Source organism: Pyxicephalus adspersus, chromosome 1 (assembly GCF_032062135.1).
Source record: "Pyxicephalus adspersus chromosome 1, UCB_Pads_2.0, whole genome shotgun sequence".
Classification (NCBI taxonomy): Eukaryota; Metazoa; Chordata; class Amphibia; order Anura; family Pyxicephalidae; genus Pyxicephalus; species Pyxicephalus adspersus.
The window spans coordinates 107,546,854-107,566,139 of NC_092858.1; positions in this window are offsets into that span (position 1 = coordinate 107,546,854).

A 19,286-nucleotide genomic window follows, 5' to 3' on the forward strand; every position below is an offset into this window, starting at 1 on the left:
CTGTGTTATGTTTTGCGGCTCCAGACTATTTTTCTTTAGTGGAAGAGGAGGCAAAATGGCTCTTTTGATAGTAAAGGTTGCTGACCCCTGGGCAAAGCCGATATTTTTGGGCATATTGCTATAATTCCTTTATTCCTATAATTTCTGATGTCATGGGCTTCGCTCCAAGCAACATTCATGGATGATATTGCTTCTAGTTAAAGGAGGAATCCACCTTTATGTGCTTCCACTACCAAGCTGAGGTGAGTAAGTCAATATATAGTGGCCCAAGGTCTAAAATTCCATTCAAACCTGCATAAACACCCTGAAAGGCTGGAAAAGCAAGAACATCTGTTTGGCACAAAGTGTCCCTGAAGGTTTTAGATACTGGTACTATTTGTTTTATGTAAACACCTAAATAATGCATACAATCCAGTATTTATTGAGCAAAGTTGAGCACAACAGAACATCTGTTTATTTCAAAGTGATGTGGTAGGACTTACCCAAAAGAAGATGAAGCATTAAAGATTCAAATTTATCTGTAATGGACTTTAGATCCACACAGAATAGGTGTGCACTAATTAATTGCTATGACCTCACCATTGACAGAGCTTAACAGGTCCTCCTGATTCGCGCAGCTGCAAACTAATCCTCTTAATTGGCATATTCTCGACCCCTATTGCTCATTTATCAAGGCAGGAATCTGGCTGGCAAGTGAAGGCGAGTGTACTAGGCTCCGGCTCAGATTCGCGTAAATACGCCTTGTATATCGGCGCGTATATACGCCCAGCGAGCTTACGCGCACTTCCTTGATAATTCAGGGCCCTAGTGTCCACCGCCAAGTAAACATAACTGAGAAAAAGTGAGAACAAACAGCAGAACCATTGAGGTTAAGGTATACATATGTTGCAGAGTGGTTTCATTGATTTTAACTTTTAGCTTAGCTGGATATAGTAGGGCAAAACAGGCAATGCAGGTTCAGTAGTAGACATGTCCATGGATGACAAAAATGGATCTTGTCCTGATGAGGAATGTGATGGTAAATTAGGGGCTGTGTCATTTGACAGGGGCGTGCCACTCCTTTAACTTTATTTTGTTTGCCCATAGTACCCAGAGTAGAACAGGTTATATATTTTAACATCCCCTGGAATGGAATGTCTCTAAAAAGCTACAGGTACATCTGCCACCTGTTAATGTGTGGCTCAAGAGAGCAACCGATGGGTATACAATACTTCCTAAATTAGAATGAAGATCCAAGGCAATGGAGAAAAAGCACTAGATCAAGCCAACACAGGACAATGCAGTAGAACCAACCACTGAGGAAAGAGCTAATAATGGAAGTTAGCAATTTGTTTAAGAGTTAGAGAATAATAGTAGTGAGTCCAAATACACACATTCCTCCTCTCAGGTTATTAAACAGGAAGAGTACATGAACACAATGATTCTGAGGTTAAAGTCCAGAAAATCCAACAGTAATGTGAAGCCAATGTGTAGATGTAGTTTAGGTACAAATAGGAGTAAGGGCAGTTCAAAATGATGCCTATGCTACTTAACAGACACAGGACCCCAAATAGTGTTTAGTTATAGTGTTCAGCAGCCTACTAACCCAGGAGATACAGGTGCTCCAAGAATGATGCTAAATTCACTGTGATGCTAAGAAAAAGAGGAGAGGTGTCCGTGTAGATAAAACTGCTGTGAAGATCTCTCAGGAGATGATAATGATGAAGTGCTCTGGCCACGCGGCCATGATGGCCGCCACACTCACTCGCCACAGAAGTGCACTGACTCCTGGTAGGGCAGATGATGCGCTTCCGTCACAAGAGAAGCAGAAGAGGGTGACAAGTGCAGGCAGATGGTTATATCCCCGGGAGGATTGCAATACCGGGTAGGTAAAGCTGTAAAAGCCATAGCGCTAATAAAATGCGGGCACCTTTGTTGGCTCCGCCCCCGGAAGTTAAGACGAATTTTTCTTAGGATGTTATGACATGCAGATCAAGGCCACAGCACAGGAAAAGAAGGACTCTTTTATAAAGAAATAGTGACACATGTCGAATAATTAGTCTAGTTTACAACATTAGTGGCCGTTTTTGCTTATGTTCTCCCCACATTTTTATCGCTCTACCTAATTTGCTCCAAATATGACTAGTGCACAATACCTGCTTTCTATTTATTCAACCACTTGACAAAGCCTCCTTGAATATTATCCAACTTTGTGTTAAAACATGATCATATTAATCACCCCATATATGCATAATTCATGAATGTGCACAGTGTTCTCCCCAGAAATGTTTTTCAGCCGGGTGGTAGAAAGCTGTAGCCGGGTGGTAAAAAAGGTGGTGTGGCAAAACACGGCAAATTTAGTGCTCCCAGTTGTTTATGCCATGGGTATCCAGTAACCTCTTATTGTTTCAGTGTTCTTCCCTATTTAATGTACAGCGCTGCGTAATATGTTGGCGCTATATAAATCCTGTTTAATAATAATAATAACCATTATTTTTGCATCAAACTTTTTTTTTTTTCTTCCCCTGCAGCAGCAAAGTTTCTCGTGATACCCTCCATGAAGCTGTGAGGGAGGTCCTCCTGGGGGCAAGAAGGAAGAGGAGAAAGTAAGTAATGGTGGAATTTAGTTCTTTTCGGATTTACAATGATGAAAATTGCTTACCCTGGGGTTTGCTGGTGTTAATAGTAAAGGTATTTGAAGTAAAACTAAACTTAAAAGAAAAATTGTGAGCAGGTGGGCTTATTGCAATAAAATAAACTTACCTGCCTGTTTGCAAGTTTTCTCAATGCATGTTCAACTGCACGCACATAGTTTAGTGTGCAATGCCCGCTTCCATGGCATCCACGTGGCTCTAAGGAATGAATCCTATTCTATACTACAGGACATGGTACTATTAGGGTCAGAGCAACACTCCCAAAATATTGGGTTCCTGATGACACAGGCAGTAGCTTTTTCACGCAACAATAGTATTTTAAGCACAGAGCTTCCTAGTCATTCTGCATGCAAACTAAAACTTTAGAAACAGGGACAAGGAACAAATTAGAAGGCTACTACAAGAAAAACGACAAATAAGAATACACCATTGACTTTATTCCTCCAGAAAATGTTTTGGATGTGTTGTCCCATAACTCTTTTATTTTTTTACTTCTAGTTTATGGAGCCAAGGAGAATGGCCACCACCACCACCCCCGTCGCTTATGCTGCTGGCGGCCCCACCACCACCACCACCACCCCAGGGTCTTCAGTCCATAGACCAACAGGCAGCTCCCTCAGGCCAGCTAGGTTGCTCTATGAAGCAGGCCAAGTAACATTCAGGCCCCTGGCCCCTCAACCTGGCAGCTTAGCCAGTTTGAGCCGGACCAAGGATTCTGCTTCCAAGGCCATCAGCTTCCCTCCTGAGCAAAATGCAGCCCTCATGGAGTCCTACGTACAACATTTTCTAGGACTCCGTGGGGGCTTGCATTCCCAGACTTCCCATGCTGTAAGCCAGGGACTCTGGGAGGAAATTGCCAGGAGTGTAAATGCAGTGGGCAGTACACAACGGACCATTACCCAGTGTCAAAAACGTGTGAGTGACATCTTCAGACACATCAAAAGGCTCCTGGGCACAGAGGCCGGAAGGAGTAGGACCTATCGTGAACATCTAGTGCAGCATCTCAAGAAGTATGAATTGGCGTTGCCATTCATTGGGCCAGAAACGGTGGTAGGGGTGGACTACTGGGATGACTCCGATGCTTGGCAGGTTCATGAACACGTAGCCACGGATGTCCCAGAAGGAGAGGATGTGACAGACTTGACAGAACCCAGAACGCAATTTTTTCAGAATGAAGTGTTCCCACCTGTAATTTTACAGGTTCTGTGATAAAGTATATGGACTTGGACAGAGCCTTTCCATCGACGATCGATATGGTCAGGGCATAGGCATTGTTGCAGGAAGTTTCCTGCTGCTCCGGAATCCAGAAGCCTCATCTCCGTAAATCAAACCGCCTAATGACAAGGTTACTGGCAGAGTCAGAGGAGGAGAGGAATTATCTTCACCTAGGACTGCCTCTCCCACGGACCCTAGGCTCGGAGGTTTCCCGGCTTCAGGGGACAAGTGCAGAACACATGATCAGAACTACCACAATAGAAACAAAGTCCTTTGGCACGGCGGTGATTGCGCTCCTGTTCAGACAGCCTAACCCGATCGACCTGCATGGGTTCAGTGACTGCTGACAACATGGGAGGCAGTGGGTTAGAAGCTTGCGGAGGTGAAAATGCCAGATGACAAGAACCCACTTCACGTGCCACTTTTCTGGCATCTTCCTGGAACCGTAAATCAATTCGAGTAGCCAGGGAGATAAGGTCATCTAGGGAGGAGGGAACATTCCGACCGGCCAATTCATCTATAATTCTCCCACAGAGCCCCTCCCAAAAAGTGGCCACAAGTACCTCATTATTCCAGCCGAGCTCTGAGGCTAACGTACGGAACTGGATTGCAAAATCAAAACAAATCGTAGTACTTTGATTTGTTTTTAAATCTTTGTGTATGGCAGCCTCTGTCCACTCCATTTTAAACAACTCCTGTAATTTAGCTAGAAAGACGCAATGTTGGAGGGTGGAGTCCAACCAACAGTGTAAAATGGTTTTTAGCCATCACTGTAATCTGTATTAAGCAGTGCGATTGGTCTATAGGAAGAGAGGTATTCAGTATCTTTAAATGGTTTAAGAATTAAAGAAGTATGGGCTTGGGTGAAACCTAGAAAGGAAATTTGATTTTCCAAAATGCTATTGTATATATCCAGCAGCAGAGGAGAGATGTTTCTAGTGGCTTAAAAAATTCAGCCTGTAGGCCAACTGGACCCAGCATCCTCCCCAGCAGAAGAGATTTAACAGCCCTAGCCACTTCCTCAATCCGTATTAGGGTGTTTAACTGTTCTTGTTGCACTGACAATAAGGGTGGTAGTTAAGCTTTTTGCAAAAAAGCTTCTATATCAGCCGCTTCAGGAGAATGCACTGAATAGATTTGTGTGTAGTATTTTTCAAAAATATAAATAACTTTTGCCTGGGTAAAACTTGTAACTCTTGTGGCATTCCTTATCGTGTGAATAGAACGTTTCGGTTTTTGTTTCCTCATCTGTAACAATTTAAGATTATGTTGGGTATTAGGTAAGGCCTTGGCATGTAAGTAATTATCCAAGATCATAGGCCCCTGCAACCAGACTCACCTAGTAGTGTCAGTAGGATTATGCACGATTATGGTGTGCAGATGCCACATTATCATATAGTGATTTACATAGTTTCCTCCCCTCTGCTCACTGCCCAATAACAAGAGGAGATTTGACCCCACATTGCAGCCTTTCCAGCTTCCCATAATAGAACTGGGGTATCCCAGTGTTGTAAGTTATAATCTTGGAAGTTAGCTCAAGACACCAGTAAAAAGGATTGGAAAGCTGGAGAGGAGTACAAATACGTGGGAAAATGCCACCTTGTGGAATAAGTGAGTAAGTTTGAAGTTGTTACCTTCAGTGACAGGGGCATGGTCTGATAAAAATATAGGATGATAACACATTAGAGGTTCTATGAAAAAGGGTGTCAACAGTTAAAAAGAAGTCAATTCTGGAAAAGGTTTTATGTACTTTGGACCAACAGGAGTAGTCCCTTTGTGACAATGAATCTATCATATCGTGAAAAGCCTGCGGGCAGGAGGATAACTGCACTTTTGATCTATCTACACCGGGGTCAGGAGCAGTATTAAAATCACCTCCAATATTTAAATTGGGGTAATCCCCAGACAAAAGTAATTCATAAATTTGCAAAAAAAAAATGGGCATTTGGGACCATTGGGAGCATAGGCGTTGAGAAACGAGTAAATGGTACCCTGAATCATTACTTTCACCAAAATATATTGTGAAAAGTGTTTTCCAAAACATCACAGCTACCCCTCATTTTTTCCTAGCATAGGACGAAGTAATCGACGAAGTGTCAGACATTGTAATTGGGGCAGTCATTCCTGATCAAAAAAACTTAAAATACCTGACCCAAAGATTAGTACCCATATAAGACGGGGAAGGGGGGATCCTCCCAGGCTATCCCACCCACTCGGAAGAATGGAAAATGATAAGTACATAGAATATATAATAAAACAGCTGTGTTTGAGAAACAAACACTAAAAAACGACCATGAAAATTTATACAAAATTTATCGTTCCCCAGATGGTTTGCACTGCTAACCACATTTTAATTTTAAATAAACCTAGAACTTTCCTAACTTCCCCCTGAGTAAGGGAAGGCACTAAACTTAGAAGATCTGAAATAATATCTACCAAGCAATCAGAACTATTAAGCAGGTGCATATAAGACCTAGAGCCTGATTCATCAAGCCAAATAAGAAGCTCGCTCGCGTGCGTGGTCCGGAATCTGAAGCCTATAAGCTATTTATCAACCAAATTTCGGCCGGCGGGAATACGCTGGCGTATTCTCCCTGCAGTTATCAACTGAAATGATCGCTCGCTCCGAACCACGCATCTCCCTGAACTTGACACTGGCGAGCTTACAATAAAATCACTGTTCCCCTAAAAGAATCATTCTTTCTAATAGCAGACATCTTTCACTTAGGTCTAAATAAAAGTGCTTGGGCTGTTCAAATATTTCAAAAATTTATATTAGCCAAGAAATAAGCATATTTATAAATGACCTAATATTCTCAGATTCTGAAAGAGTTAACTGATTTTTAGCTCTTTACATAGGCGAGACGAGGCGCCTGGTGATAATTTCCAGCGAGCTCTGGCAGGTGAGAGCTCGCTTTTGCCAGCGAACTAGGTTTTTTCAACAAAAGTCACAGGCACACAAGTTCTTATGTATAATTTTAACTACTAAAAATATTATAGTATATATAAAAAAAATATTAACACATGTATAGATTTCTATACTAAATATAGGGCTTTAAAGGCTTTAATGTTAAAATATTATTTTTTTATGTGTGTGTTTAGGTTAACTTTTCTACTTTTACTTAGCTCTTTACTGGTGTACAAATCTAAAGGATCTGAACAATAAATGATTATGTAAAGTCAAACTGAAAAAAAAAACAAACAGCTAAATTTCATGGACTGCGCACGCCCAATTGCATGTAATTTTTAGCACCTGTGCGCATAATAATGAGCATATATAAGGGTGTTGTCTAACTTGCTTTTTTTCCTTTGTTTAAATTTTTTTTTAAGGAGGGGCTGGTTTGTTTGTTAGCCTAATCTATGTTGCTACATTTGATACTTTTCTTACCATTTAGCACAATAGCACAATTTGATTTTTCAGCTTTGAATGTTTCAATGTCCATTTTGCAATTAAGAAGTCAATGTTAATGCAATGTGATTGTGTTTGAAGCCATATTGTTTCATTTCAATAAGAAGTCCTTATTACCACCTTTAAATGTTTGTACTGCATAAGTATTTTCTAATCCAGTTTTCCACCCTTGGTCTAAATTGCATATTGGTTTGGTATTTTTGGAATGCAATATTTGTTGGGACATTTTTTAAATAATTTGGCTTCATATGGAAGTGTGGGTTTACATGTGTTTTTTTTTTATTTTGTCATGAAAATTTAGTGGTGTCTGTGTGGTCTCTATATTTTTATTGTGACCTTTTAGCAAATGGGTTTATTTTGAATAAAGTTTTTTTTTTAAATTTTGTAGTGGTTTTTGGGGGGTTTGTTTTTATGTGATCTCCTTTACAATTTCCCAGAACCTACAATTTAAAATATTGAATTATGCTTGTTTTTAAGCAGTTCCCTTTTATGATTTGTTTGACTAACTAAAAACAGCACAATTGGCTTATTAAACTCAGTTTTTATAACAACCTTAGGAGTGTGATGCGCATTGTTGTGCGCCAAGGCGTGATAAATTCCAGAGAGCTCTGGCGGGTGAGAGCTCGCTTTTGCCAGCGAACTAGGTTTTTTCAACAAAAGTCACAGGCACACAAGTTCTTGTTTGCTTCTATAGATATATAAATAAATACACTTATATCTTGACACATATATTTATAAATTTATACACATACATATTTTTATACATCATTAATTGAAATATATATATATATGTATAATTAGTTTGACTGGCTAAAAACAGCACAGTTGGCTTATTAAACTCAGTTTCTATATTTCCTTAGGCGTGTGATGCGCATTGTTTGTGCGCCAAGGCGTAACCGCTATGTGAGTGTGAACTGTGTTCTATCAGTTGAAAAATGCGAATTTTCCAGAGAAGGATCCTCATTCCGGTAAGTTTTTCTTTTTAGGTGTATATTGTTTGTTTTGCTTCATGTGCACTAATGTATGTGTGTGTGTATATATATATATAATGTATGTATGCATTTATGTGTGTACATATACAAATGAGAAAATATAGGAAGAAATAGGCAAAGCCAGGGGTCTGCAACCTGCGGCTCCGGAGCCGCATGCGGCTTTTCAGCCTCCTTGTTGTGGCTCCCTTCGGCTGCCGCGGGGAGATCTCTGATATTTGTTACAACTTTGTAATGCCTGCCCCGTTAGTATATCCAATTTTTCTATTCTATGTATTTTGCCACAACTGTCCTATGCCGTGTATTGTGACCCAATTTACTAGTGTTCTAAGTTTTAAGAGTGTAATCCTTTGTAGTAGTGTAATAGTATAATGAATGTGATTTAACAAGTTAGGCTTAGCTCATATTAGCAGTAAAAAATATTTACCCCTTCTGGATGACTTCTGGCAACTGCTAGGCACCTAGGATTGGTAACAGGCCATAAGTGCTTGGCGAATAGGATTGGTAACAGGCCATAAGTGCTAGGCCCCTAGGATTGATAACAGGCCATAAGTGCTGGGCACCTAGGATTGGTAACAGGCAATAAGTGCTAGGCCCCTAGGATTGATAACAGGCGGTAAATTCTAGGCACCTAGGATTGGTAACAGGCGGTAAGTGCTCGGCACCTAGGATTGGTAACAGGCGGTAAGTGCTGGGCTTTTTCAGAGCTAGAAGTTTTTTAAGCAGCAGTGGTTCCTGGCATGAGGAATGGACAAATGTAACCTTACTGCCGATGTGAATTCAGCCTTCAGATGTGCTCCTTTGTCTATATTTAGTTAAAGTGAACTTTAGTGAAAATATTTTTTTTTCACTTGATCCTTTAACAAAGGCCCATGCTGGCTCAGCTTCCACCTTTTCTCTGATGCTCATTTGTACGTCCAGTGCTGCCTTGCACTGCGCATGCATTAGATTGAACACTTTTGTTTACATTATAAGAAAGCCTCTGAAGCTGCATGCACACAAGGAGCAGTGCAGAGCCTTTTGGGATATGTGACACAAATATCCCAGGAGGCTGCGGATTTCCCCTTCGGTCTTTACCGAAATGGAAGTGAAGACTGAAAAGGAAAGGTCATCTCCACAAAGGTGTAAAAACAAACAAACAAAAAAAAAAAGCACATTTTTCTATTACACAACAGAGGAAGTCACTCTTTAATATAATGTTAAAAATGTGGCGATGCTTTAATAGCATCATGCATATGATATCAGATAGGGACAAGACAGACAGTTACCCCCTCTCATCACTGCCCATATTCTATATAAAAACAGTTTGTGACGTTTATCCACAGTGTGTAATGTCATCGACAGAGCAGTGTGATAGCTATGTGAGTGTAAAAGCTGCTTGTCATATTCTGCAGCCTAACAACTCACTGTGTTCAAACCTTCAGATCTCCTAAACCGTTCGTTGTATTAACTTGAAATTTTTAAGGTACACGTGGAGGCATAGGAAACTGAAACTGTAGGTGCTGGGGGGCTGAAATTGTAATAACTAGTATCCCCTGTACACCCTGAAAATTACAGGTCATTGTGACATACAGTTTAGGAGATATGGATGTTTGTACACACAGAGCTGTGAGGATGCAGGATTCACACGCAGAGCTAGAGGTGGATACATTTCACAGGCAGAAATCCGAGCTCGTGCTATGAGATGGGGGGGGGCTGCCTGTGTGTTCTTCACATGAAGGCTGAACTGTGTGTGCTCACCTCTCATCGGCAGCAATCCTCTGAACGGTTCACACAGAGCACAGAGCAGCCTCACTGAGATCAGTGCATCCGAGGATGAGAGCTGCCGAGAGCTGGGCGGGGTATTCAAAGCAGCCGGGCGAGGCAACCGGCTAAAAACCTCTGGGGAGAACTATGGCGCAGAATGCAGCATAAACAAGCTTTACTTTGTACTCACACCAGCAGATCATGTCCTCAATTACTTGAAAACAATCAAAACAACTACATTATTCTTAGCATGTGCTCCCATTCTCTCATATATATATCCAAAGAGTCCCCATACTATAAAACCTTTAAATATCCATTTATACTATACATCCAGTTAATCAAACCTCTACATAACAGTCAATTTCTCTCTATTCCAAAATCCATCATGATTCTCACCACAATCAAAGGCTAAATATCCCAAGTAATTGTACAAATGACTTACTCTTGCAGATAATTATTGCGATTGTATTATCTTGCAGACAATCTGCATGTCATAACATCTTGAGAAAGGATCATCTTATACCAGGGAACCACTGTGGAGATAGATGTGAGTAATTGAATTATTTAAAGTAAAACATGTTTATTTTTGAAGTGAAACTGATGCTGAAAACTATTTTGTAATTATAGGCAGCTTTGTTGCTAAGGAAACGGACTCTGCTCCGTGAAACGGGTTGAACGTTTAGTGCCTACCTACATAAAACAGATCAGATGTGATTTTATTGATCAACTTGATGTATTTATGTATTTTTATTAAAGTTTTGGAATAAATTAGGATAATATGGCTTTTTTTTCATAATGGTGTATATGATATTGATGTAATGCCTTAAAAGTCCCAAGGGTATTATTCCTCACCTAAATCAATTTTCATCTTAAATGGGGATGTGGCATTTGGTACTTTTTGATAAATAAGAGGAATGGTCCCTAAGTATGTTAACAAAAGAATATGAATTTAAGATTATGTCTTTTCATAAATTTGTAATTCATGCTAGGAAGGAAGGAAAAAATATTTTAAAATTGTCATGATTGGGAATATGGATGAAGTCCGGCTAACCTTTGATGTGCCATCCAATACGACTGTTGAGCTTAAAGGTGCAAAAACCATAATATGGATATTACTAACATTGAAGTATTTCAAGCCATCAAACACTCAAATCAGACAAAAGACAGGGGCCTGACAGTTTCTCAGTACTCTTTTACAAAAAATGAAATGATCTTTTAACTCCACACTTAGTAAATCTATTTAACAAAGTTAAACAAACTAGTTATTTTTCTTTTGATATGTTGAAAGCCAAACTTAATAAAGATCCTAGAACATTGACAAACTTCTGCCCAATATCACTTCTAAATGTGGATTTAAAAATATTTACTAAATTCATACTAGAGTCAAAGCCAAAAGTCAAAGCTACTGCACTCTGCATTTCTCAGCCGGATTCCTGCTGTGATAAATGAGCAATGCGGTCGAGAATACGCCAATGAAGGTGATTCTAGTTTTCTATCATTGCACTTGCGCCAATTAAAGCACTTAGATTTCAGCTGCTCAATTTAGGAGGATCTGCCAATGCTGGTGTATAGCAATCAATTAGTGTACACCTGGTTCCTGTTCTGTGTGCATCTACAGTCCATTACAGGTCAGTTAGAATCTACTCGTTGATCTTTTTTTGGGAAAGTGCTAAATTTGTATATTACATTATAATCATTCACAAAATGGCTTCATTTAGACTTAGATTGTTTGCAGTTGTTGTTTTGATTCTTTCTTAAGGGTTGGAACACTGCAAACTAATTTCTATCAGGCTGAATATGTATTAATTAACACTTTAGAATATGTCATCACACAATAGTATTAAGGTCACCAAAAATTGCCACAAAGTATTTTTGATCTGCTTTACATTTTATTATAGTTTTGCTTTTTCATAAATCAAACATTTGAATTAAGGATTGTAGGCAAAGATGTTAGAATACATGTATCAAGGAATATTTAGCGATTTCACTTGTGTCATGTGTGTATGTCTAAATACATTGTAATGCATATAAACACATATGCATTTTATTTTGGGATATTTGAACTGGACTGGTTATGGGGGGTCATCAAGGAAGTTTGCTTGTCTAGTATGATTTGATGTGACTTTTTATTATTTTTAGAATTGTTAGCTTCATCTTGTTGGTGCAATGTTTTTGTGCCTGGTTTCTAATTCCATTTTTATTGCCATTGTATCCACAAATAACTTTTACAAATGTATGCATGGTTTCCACTATAAACTGCTACTTGCAGTTGCATTTGTTTGCCTTGTTGCCTTTTGTCCATTCTCAAAGTCACATTATCATATATTGGCATTTGAATGTAATATGTACATATTCCTTTTATGAATAGTTTGTCATGGTTTGGATTGATTTGCTTTTATTTTCTGGCATCTGACATTTGCAAAATAAGCTGTGTTTTGCCATAAGTATACTTCACTCATGATGATTTGCTGCCACTGATCTACACAACTCCTCTGTTCATTTGGTAGTGTTATAGCTTTGTTATCATTGTGCTGTGCTGTCTGATCCTAGCGCTATTGTATACAAGCTCACTTCCTCTTGCTGGACAAACAGGTTGTCAATTAGCTGTCTAGCTCCATTGCATACTCATTCCCACACACCTGATGGTGATGGAAGGAGGTCTAGGTTGCCCAGCACAACAACACACATCAAACCACATTCATTGACAAGCTCACAAGCAGGGTCAAGCACTCTTAAATACTAGATTCTATGCATTATTTGGGTGTTTACATCATTCAACTTGTATTAGTATAGAAAACTTCCAGGGACAAATTTACTTACAACCTCAACTTTTTTGTTTTTTCTACAGCCACATGAGGAGCAGCCTTCCACAAGAGCATAGCAAGCTTGATGATATACCAGGTTATTCCGCCTGTCCAGTCATGTCATCAGGGAACTGTACAGCTTGAAAAGCCAGGCTGTGCCTAGTATGCCGAGGCTCCTGGCCAGTCAAAATTTTTTATGAAGGGAATCCTTTCAATCCACAGTGGCTATGAAGGGAATCTTTTCAATCCACACTGGCCTTAATTTGGGACCTGAGCCAGTATCCAGTTTCCAGTGTGTTTCTGAAGGTTTCAATGCCATTTTAGACCTTGGCCCACTATATATTCACTTCCTCACATCAGCTTGGGAGAAATGAGGTGGATTTCTCCTTTAACCAGAAGAAATATCATCCATGAATGTACAGTAGTCTGTGATGTGAGATTCCAGAGGCTTGGCAGCACAGCAGAGGGATGTTATCGTTCTGTTCAAAAATAGATTACATTATTAGGATGTGTTAAGCAGCATGGTAAATCATGTTTTGTTGGCAACTAGATGGTGCTGGATTGTATTTTTCATGCTTTTCTGGCTGCATAAGCAATGTTTGCCCAAATCTGCACTAAACTGAACTCTGCTCCAGTTTGGCAATGTGTTTTTGTAAAGGCACAGCTCTTACACAAATACGTCTGCTATTTAATTTCACTAAGGATTAAAGTATGCTTGCTATGGCTTAAACGTCCTAGGTTTGTTTGTTTCCCAAACATGATGTGCTGAAATATGTTATGCATACATTATAAACAAATGTAAATTCTCACGCGCAAAGACATTGGCAATAAGTAATCCCCGACTCGACGTCCCTCTGCTGTGCTTTTGGGGCTGGAGGCGGGGTTTTGATAAACCTCTGGCTCTGCTTCCTCTGGAATGTCCCGGGTATCCTCATGGTGCAAGCACAGGTTGTGCAGGACACAGCATGCCATGATGACTCGAGCAGCTTTCCATTGTGTGTACAGGAGCTCACCACCGGGCCAAGCACAGAAACCATGCTTTTAGCAGCCTGATAGTGTGCTCCACAACCTGCTCTGCTTCAGACCGGGGGTGACGCACAGCTTTCATAAGCTTTGGAAGCTGCCCATATCCCTTGTCAGCTGTAAAAAGACCAAAAAAAGTGTAAATTGTTATAGTAAGAGTTCTGTGGGTGCAGTGTAAACCCACAGTTTCTTACAAAGGTTGTGCCTTCAGGTCAGTTTAGTGCATTTATTTTGTTAGGAGCCATTGTTACTACTGACTACCACACTTAAGTACTGTGAGCTGTAAACATTGTATTTATATCAGGGCTTCCATGAATATCTGAAAGTTAGTTCAAGGGTTTCCCCATGGTCACAATTATGTACAATATTTAGAAACTATTTTCTAATAGTAGAAAAACTAGCATATATACAATCTTACATATATACAATATAGGTAATAGATTCTCATTCTGACAATGCAAAGGGACTTTGAGGTGTACGACAGCAACTACTTATAGTAACATATTTGTTAGTTGTATTCTAGAAATTACAAAATACATTACCTATTAACCAGCCCTCAGACATTTATCCAGCAATTAATTTCTGGTAGAGGGCTGTCTGACGCAAGATATAGGCATCATGGCATGATCCTGGAAAACCTGTGCTTGCACTCATGATTCTCCTGTTGGCATCACAGACTACTTGTACAATCAGCGAATGATATTTCTTCCGGTTGCGAAACGAGATTTGGTGCTGTTTAGAGGCCTGAATTGCCACATGTGTGCAATTGATGGCCCCCTAAACATTCGGAAATCTTGCTCGCTTGAAGAACTCCAACTTTACATTCCTCCACTCCTCAGCTGTGTGAGGGATATGAATATATAGTAGGACAAGGTCCACAATGGCATTTATGACCTTCATAAACACCCGGGAAACTGTACGCTGGCTCAGTCCACAAATTAAGGCCAAGGTCATTTGAAAAGATCCCCTTCCTAAAATGTATAGAGTGGCCAGGAGCCTGGTCATTCCTGGCACAGCCTGGCTTCTCTTGGTTGTTGGTGAAATTTTCTCTTCTATCAAGCTGTACAGGTGGTGGTTGACATGACGGGACAGTCGGAATAACCTTTTGATATCCTGGTCACGTATATCATCCAGGTTGCTCCGCTCTTGAAAAATCCATGGCTCTCTGACCCGTAGTGAAGTGGAAGGCTGCTCCTCGTTGTGGCTGCTCCTCAGGTTGTTGCTGCTGCAAAACCAAAAAAGTTGAGGTTGTTGCCACAGCAGCACTAGCCACCATTACATGAAACTCCAAATCCTCCAAGTCTTCCATGTCGCAAAAGCAACAATTTGCAAATGGCCAGGCCCGCAGATGTCTGCACGCGCACGCCTATGTATTTTTCGAGATTTTCCTAGCCCTTCTGCTATTTCATGAGCTGAGAGGAAAAAAAAAAGAGAAAGCTAAAAAAAAACACATATTCTTAAATATTTACTATTTACTATTCCTCCAAAATTTGATTGGTGTGTTGTCCCATAACTGATTTTCTTTTTCCCCTCTAGGACCATGTATGGGATCAACCCCACCACCACCACCAACACTACTGCCACCAGCAACAACACCACCACCACTAGCAACACCACCACCAACACTAGCAACAACACCACCAGCGCTACTGCTGGCACTACCACCTCAGAGCATTTTTCAGGCCATAGACCAGCAGGCAGCTCCCTCAGGCAAGCTAGTTTGCCTAAAGAAGCAGGCCAAGCAACATCTAGGCCCCTGGGCCCTCAATCTGGCACCTCATCTAGTTTGAGCCAGCCCAGGGATTCTTCTTCTAAGGCAACCAACTTTACTCCTGAGCAAAATGCAGCCCTCATGGTGTCCTACATAGAACATTTTCCACGACTCCATGGGGGCTTGCATTACCAGACCTCCCATGCTGCAAGGCATGGACTCTGGGAGGAGATTGCCTTGAGGGTTAATGCAGTGGGCAGTACACAACGGAACATTATCCAGTGTCAAAGGTGTGTGAGTGACATCTTCAGATCAGATCAGAGCCAGGAAGGAGTGGAACATATCCTCCACACCTTGTGCAGCGTCTCAGGGAGTATGAAAGATTAGCGTTGCCATTCATTGGGCCAGAAACGGTGGTAGGGGTGGACTACCGGGATGACTCAGATGCTTGGCAACCATGTAAGTTCAATCTTTTTACATTACCTAATTCATTTATTTTTTTGGATTGATTAATTAGCATTTATGCCAAAATTGTATTGTGTATTGACTTAGTTGGGTTTATGATGAAATATGAGATAATTTTTGTAAGATGACCTGTTTAGTGTTTTGCATTCTTTTAACTTGCATCAACAATGTATGTATTTCTAATTTTTTTTTACAACAGTACGCCCTGAGACGCAGCAGTGCTCTCCTGCCCTCTGTGCTCAGAGTGATGAGGATGACGAGGATGTCACTTCACATGTAGATGTAACATGTAACATGTTAACACTGGCCTTCTTCCTGGTAAGATGAACCTTCATGGTATATCTTGTTTGACATTGTGCAGCTGTTTATAATCATGTTTAAAACCACAGTCATATGTGTAAGCTTTCAGCTCCCCCACATATTAAATTTGACAAATTTTTTGAACTGGGAGTGTAATGTTTTTTGTTAGTTTTGTGGGTAACTGATCAATCAAGTGATCTTTTATAGTCAAGCTCTATTAATTTTTTTTGTTGTTTTCTTGAACAGATCAACATCTACAGGAGGAGGTCGTTGACCCACTGCAGGGAGGCCTGGAGGAGAATACAGGTAATTTTGTTTGTGTGTGTTCAGCCTTTCAAAAGCTAAATATTAAGCTTCTATCTCTCGATAATATTTATTTGTTTTGTGAATGTTCTTTGGAGATTTTTTGGGTGCTGCCTTCCTTTGGGAATGTCTGCCTGCTTATTGGGTTAAATATTTAAAACAGACTCCAATTTCTCCATGATTGTAAATTTTCTTTTTGCCTTGGCTAAATATTGTACTTTTTAGTGCACTTTAGATATGTAAAAATTTGTCCACACATTCGTTTATTTTGATGTGATATAATATGTGCCTTTGTAGAACATCAGTGTCCACTGGTTTGTGGTTCTGGAGAGTTTTCATGGGCTGCATCCACTGTGGCGGTAGGCAACAATTGGTCCATTTGAGTTTTTTGTAGGGATGTGTTGGAAGGAAAGAACATTTCCCAATGTGTTCCATTTATCTTTTTTGGTTAGGGTCCCTCAGGTGGGCAGTTGCCACCAGAAGAGGAAATGCCTGAGGTTTCTGTAAGCAATCCATGTTGAATGTTTAGGATTCTGAAGAAATGTGTACAGATTTGTCTAACATTTTGGGTAACATTTGTCTGTGTTCCAAGGTCAGGATGCTGTCTGCATAATGTCATAGTGACCCCCCAAGTTATGTAATTTTATTTTATTCTGTATTTATTTCTTCCCTATTTAGCACCCAGTGGATGCAGGTGGATTTGTTGAACTAAGTGTGGCCAACCAGCTTTTAAGCCTAACTCAGATGCTGGTTAGCCATTGTGATAGAGTGGCGGAGTCAAGGATGGCTGCCTCATGTTCCCATATTTGGGACATGTCCTTACACTCCTACATGAAATTCTGGCAGCCATGCAGCATCTGACTGAATCAGTCCAACAGGAATCGGCCACTTGGGGTGCCTACATATTCCGAGTTGACAATCTCTGTACAATGTTAAGTGAATCCCTGGGCCAACAATCTCAAGTAAATTAGGTGATTCTTCACATGCTGGGTTCGCAATCCCAAGGGCTTCAGCTCCTGGAGGTCCCCATTCTCCATCATGGTCACCGGCTCCTGCAGGCCCCCATCCTCCATCATGGTCACCGGCTCCTGCAGACCCCCATCCTCCATCATGGTCACCGGCTCCTGCAGGCCTCCATCCTGGGCACTGGCTCCTGCAGGCCCCCCATCCTCCATCCTCGACACCGGCTCCTGCAGGCCCTTCTCCAGCTACTGCCCGCCCCCTCCGGAGCTCATGCCCACTCACCTAGACACTGGCTCCCTCAGGCCCTCCTCCATCTACTGCCTATCCCCCTCCAGCTACTGCCCACTCCCCTCCAGAGCCCATTCCCACTCACCTAATGCCCCTGCCCGCCCACCTCCCAACACCAGATCCCAGACAATCCGGGCTGTTGGGGTGTCCCGCACCTGCGACTGGGCTAATGAGGTGTCCAGCAGCCATTCAGTGGTCTGGGCGACTTCTCTGGATGGGTTCTCTAGATTTTTCTATAAAGTAACATCACTAAATGTTTTTAAATTTGTTTGTATAACATAGCCTAATCTCTATTTTGTGTTTGCCCAATGTCCCCAGGTTAAAGTCCCTCACAATTATTTGACACTTTACCTATGTAAGTTTCTTTTGACATGGCCCAAGTATGCTCCAAATGCAGTTCGGCTATGTAATCCCAGAAGAATGTTCAAGTTTATTTACAAACACACTATTTCATCTTTGTTCACTAAATGAGCACAAGTCTAGCTATGTCTAGGGACCTAATATGGCACACCTCATTTCTCTGACACTTGCCTGTTGTTTAAAAACACAGACTAAGGTGTTCAGCTTCAGTGTATTCTGTGCAAAATGTATTCTTGAATGATGTTACAATTACATGTATTTTGAAGAAATATCTAACCAATACCCAACTATGTTACTTTTAAGGTCACATGATATTTTGGGAAGTGAGCAAAAAGCAGGAGCCAAGCTTACAAACAGGTTGGTGTAGGATAAGAGCATGTTCCAAATTTTACTGTTCAAACAACCATTGTGTAAAAAGTAATGTATTGTTTTTTGTTTGGTTTTTTTTGTAAAGGAGAGCCATGGGTGGCCAAGCCAGCAAGGAACTATTTACACATGTGACTTTTGTGTGTTAACAAACAAATACATTTTAAAAAACTTCCTCAGGAGGGCTGGCTGCCTCCATCGATAGGAGAGGTAAGTACTGAGCAAATGTAATAGTATAATATACAGTTAGTTCCTAAATTGCACAGTGCTAAAGAATTCAAGTTGTGTCATGACTGTTTTTCTGTTTACACCGTGCCAAACAAGAAAGAAAGCTGATTATTTGATGCCTGAATAATGACTACAAGCTACATTAAATCATGCTCGATCTTTGTAACTAAAAATTGGGAAGGTAGTGTGAGAATGTGACTTCTTAAAACATTTTGAACAAAAGGTGATTGTAAGATTAGCTTGCAGGCAATGTCTCCGGCCTCGGCCGCCTCCTCTCCCTCTTCTTCAGATGCTGCCTCCTCCCCGACGGAAGACCCCTCCGCGACGGGCTTCTCCTCCCCGACGGGAGACCCTTCCGCAGTGGGCTCCCCACTCTCCTCCCCGAGGGGAGACTCCTCTGCGGCGGTGCAACCACCAACCGCCTGTATGGCCGCTCTAAAATCAGCAGCTGCTGCCGGCTGTGACATGATGGAGAGTTGGCTG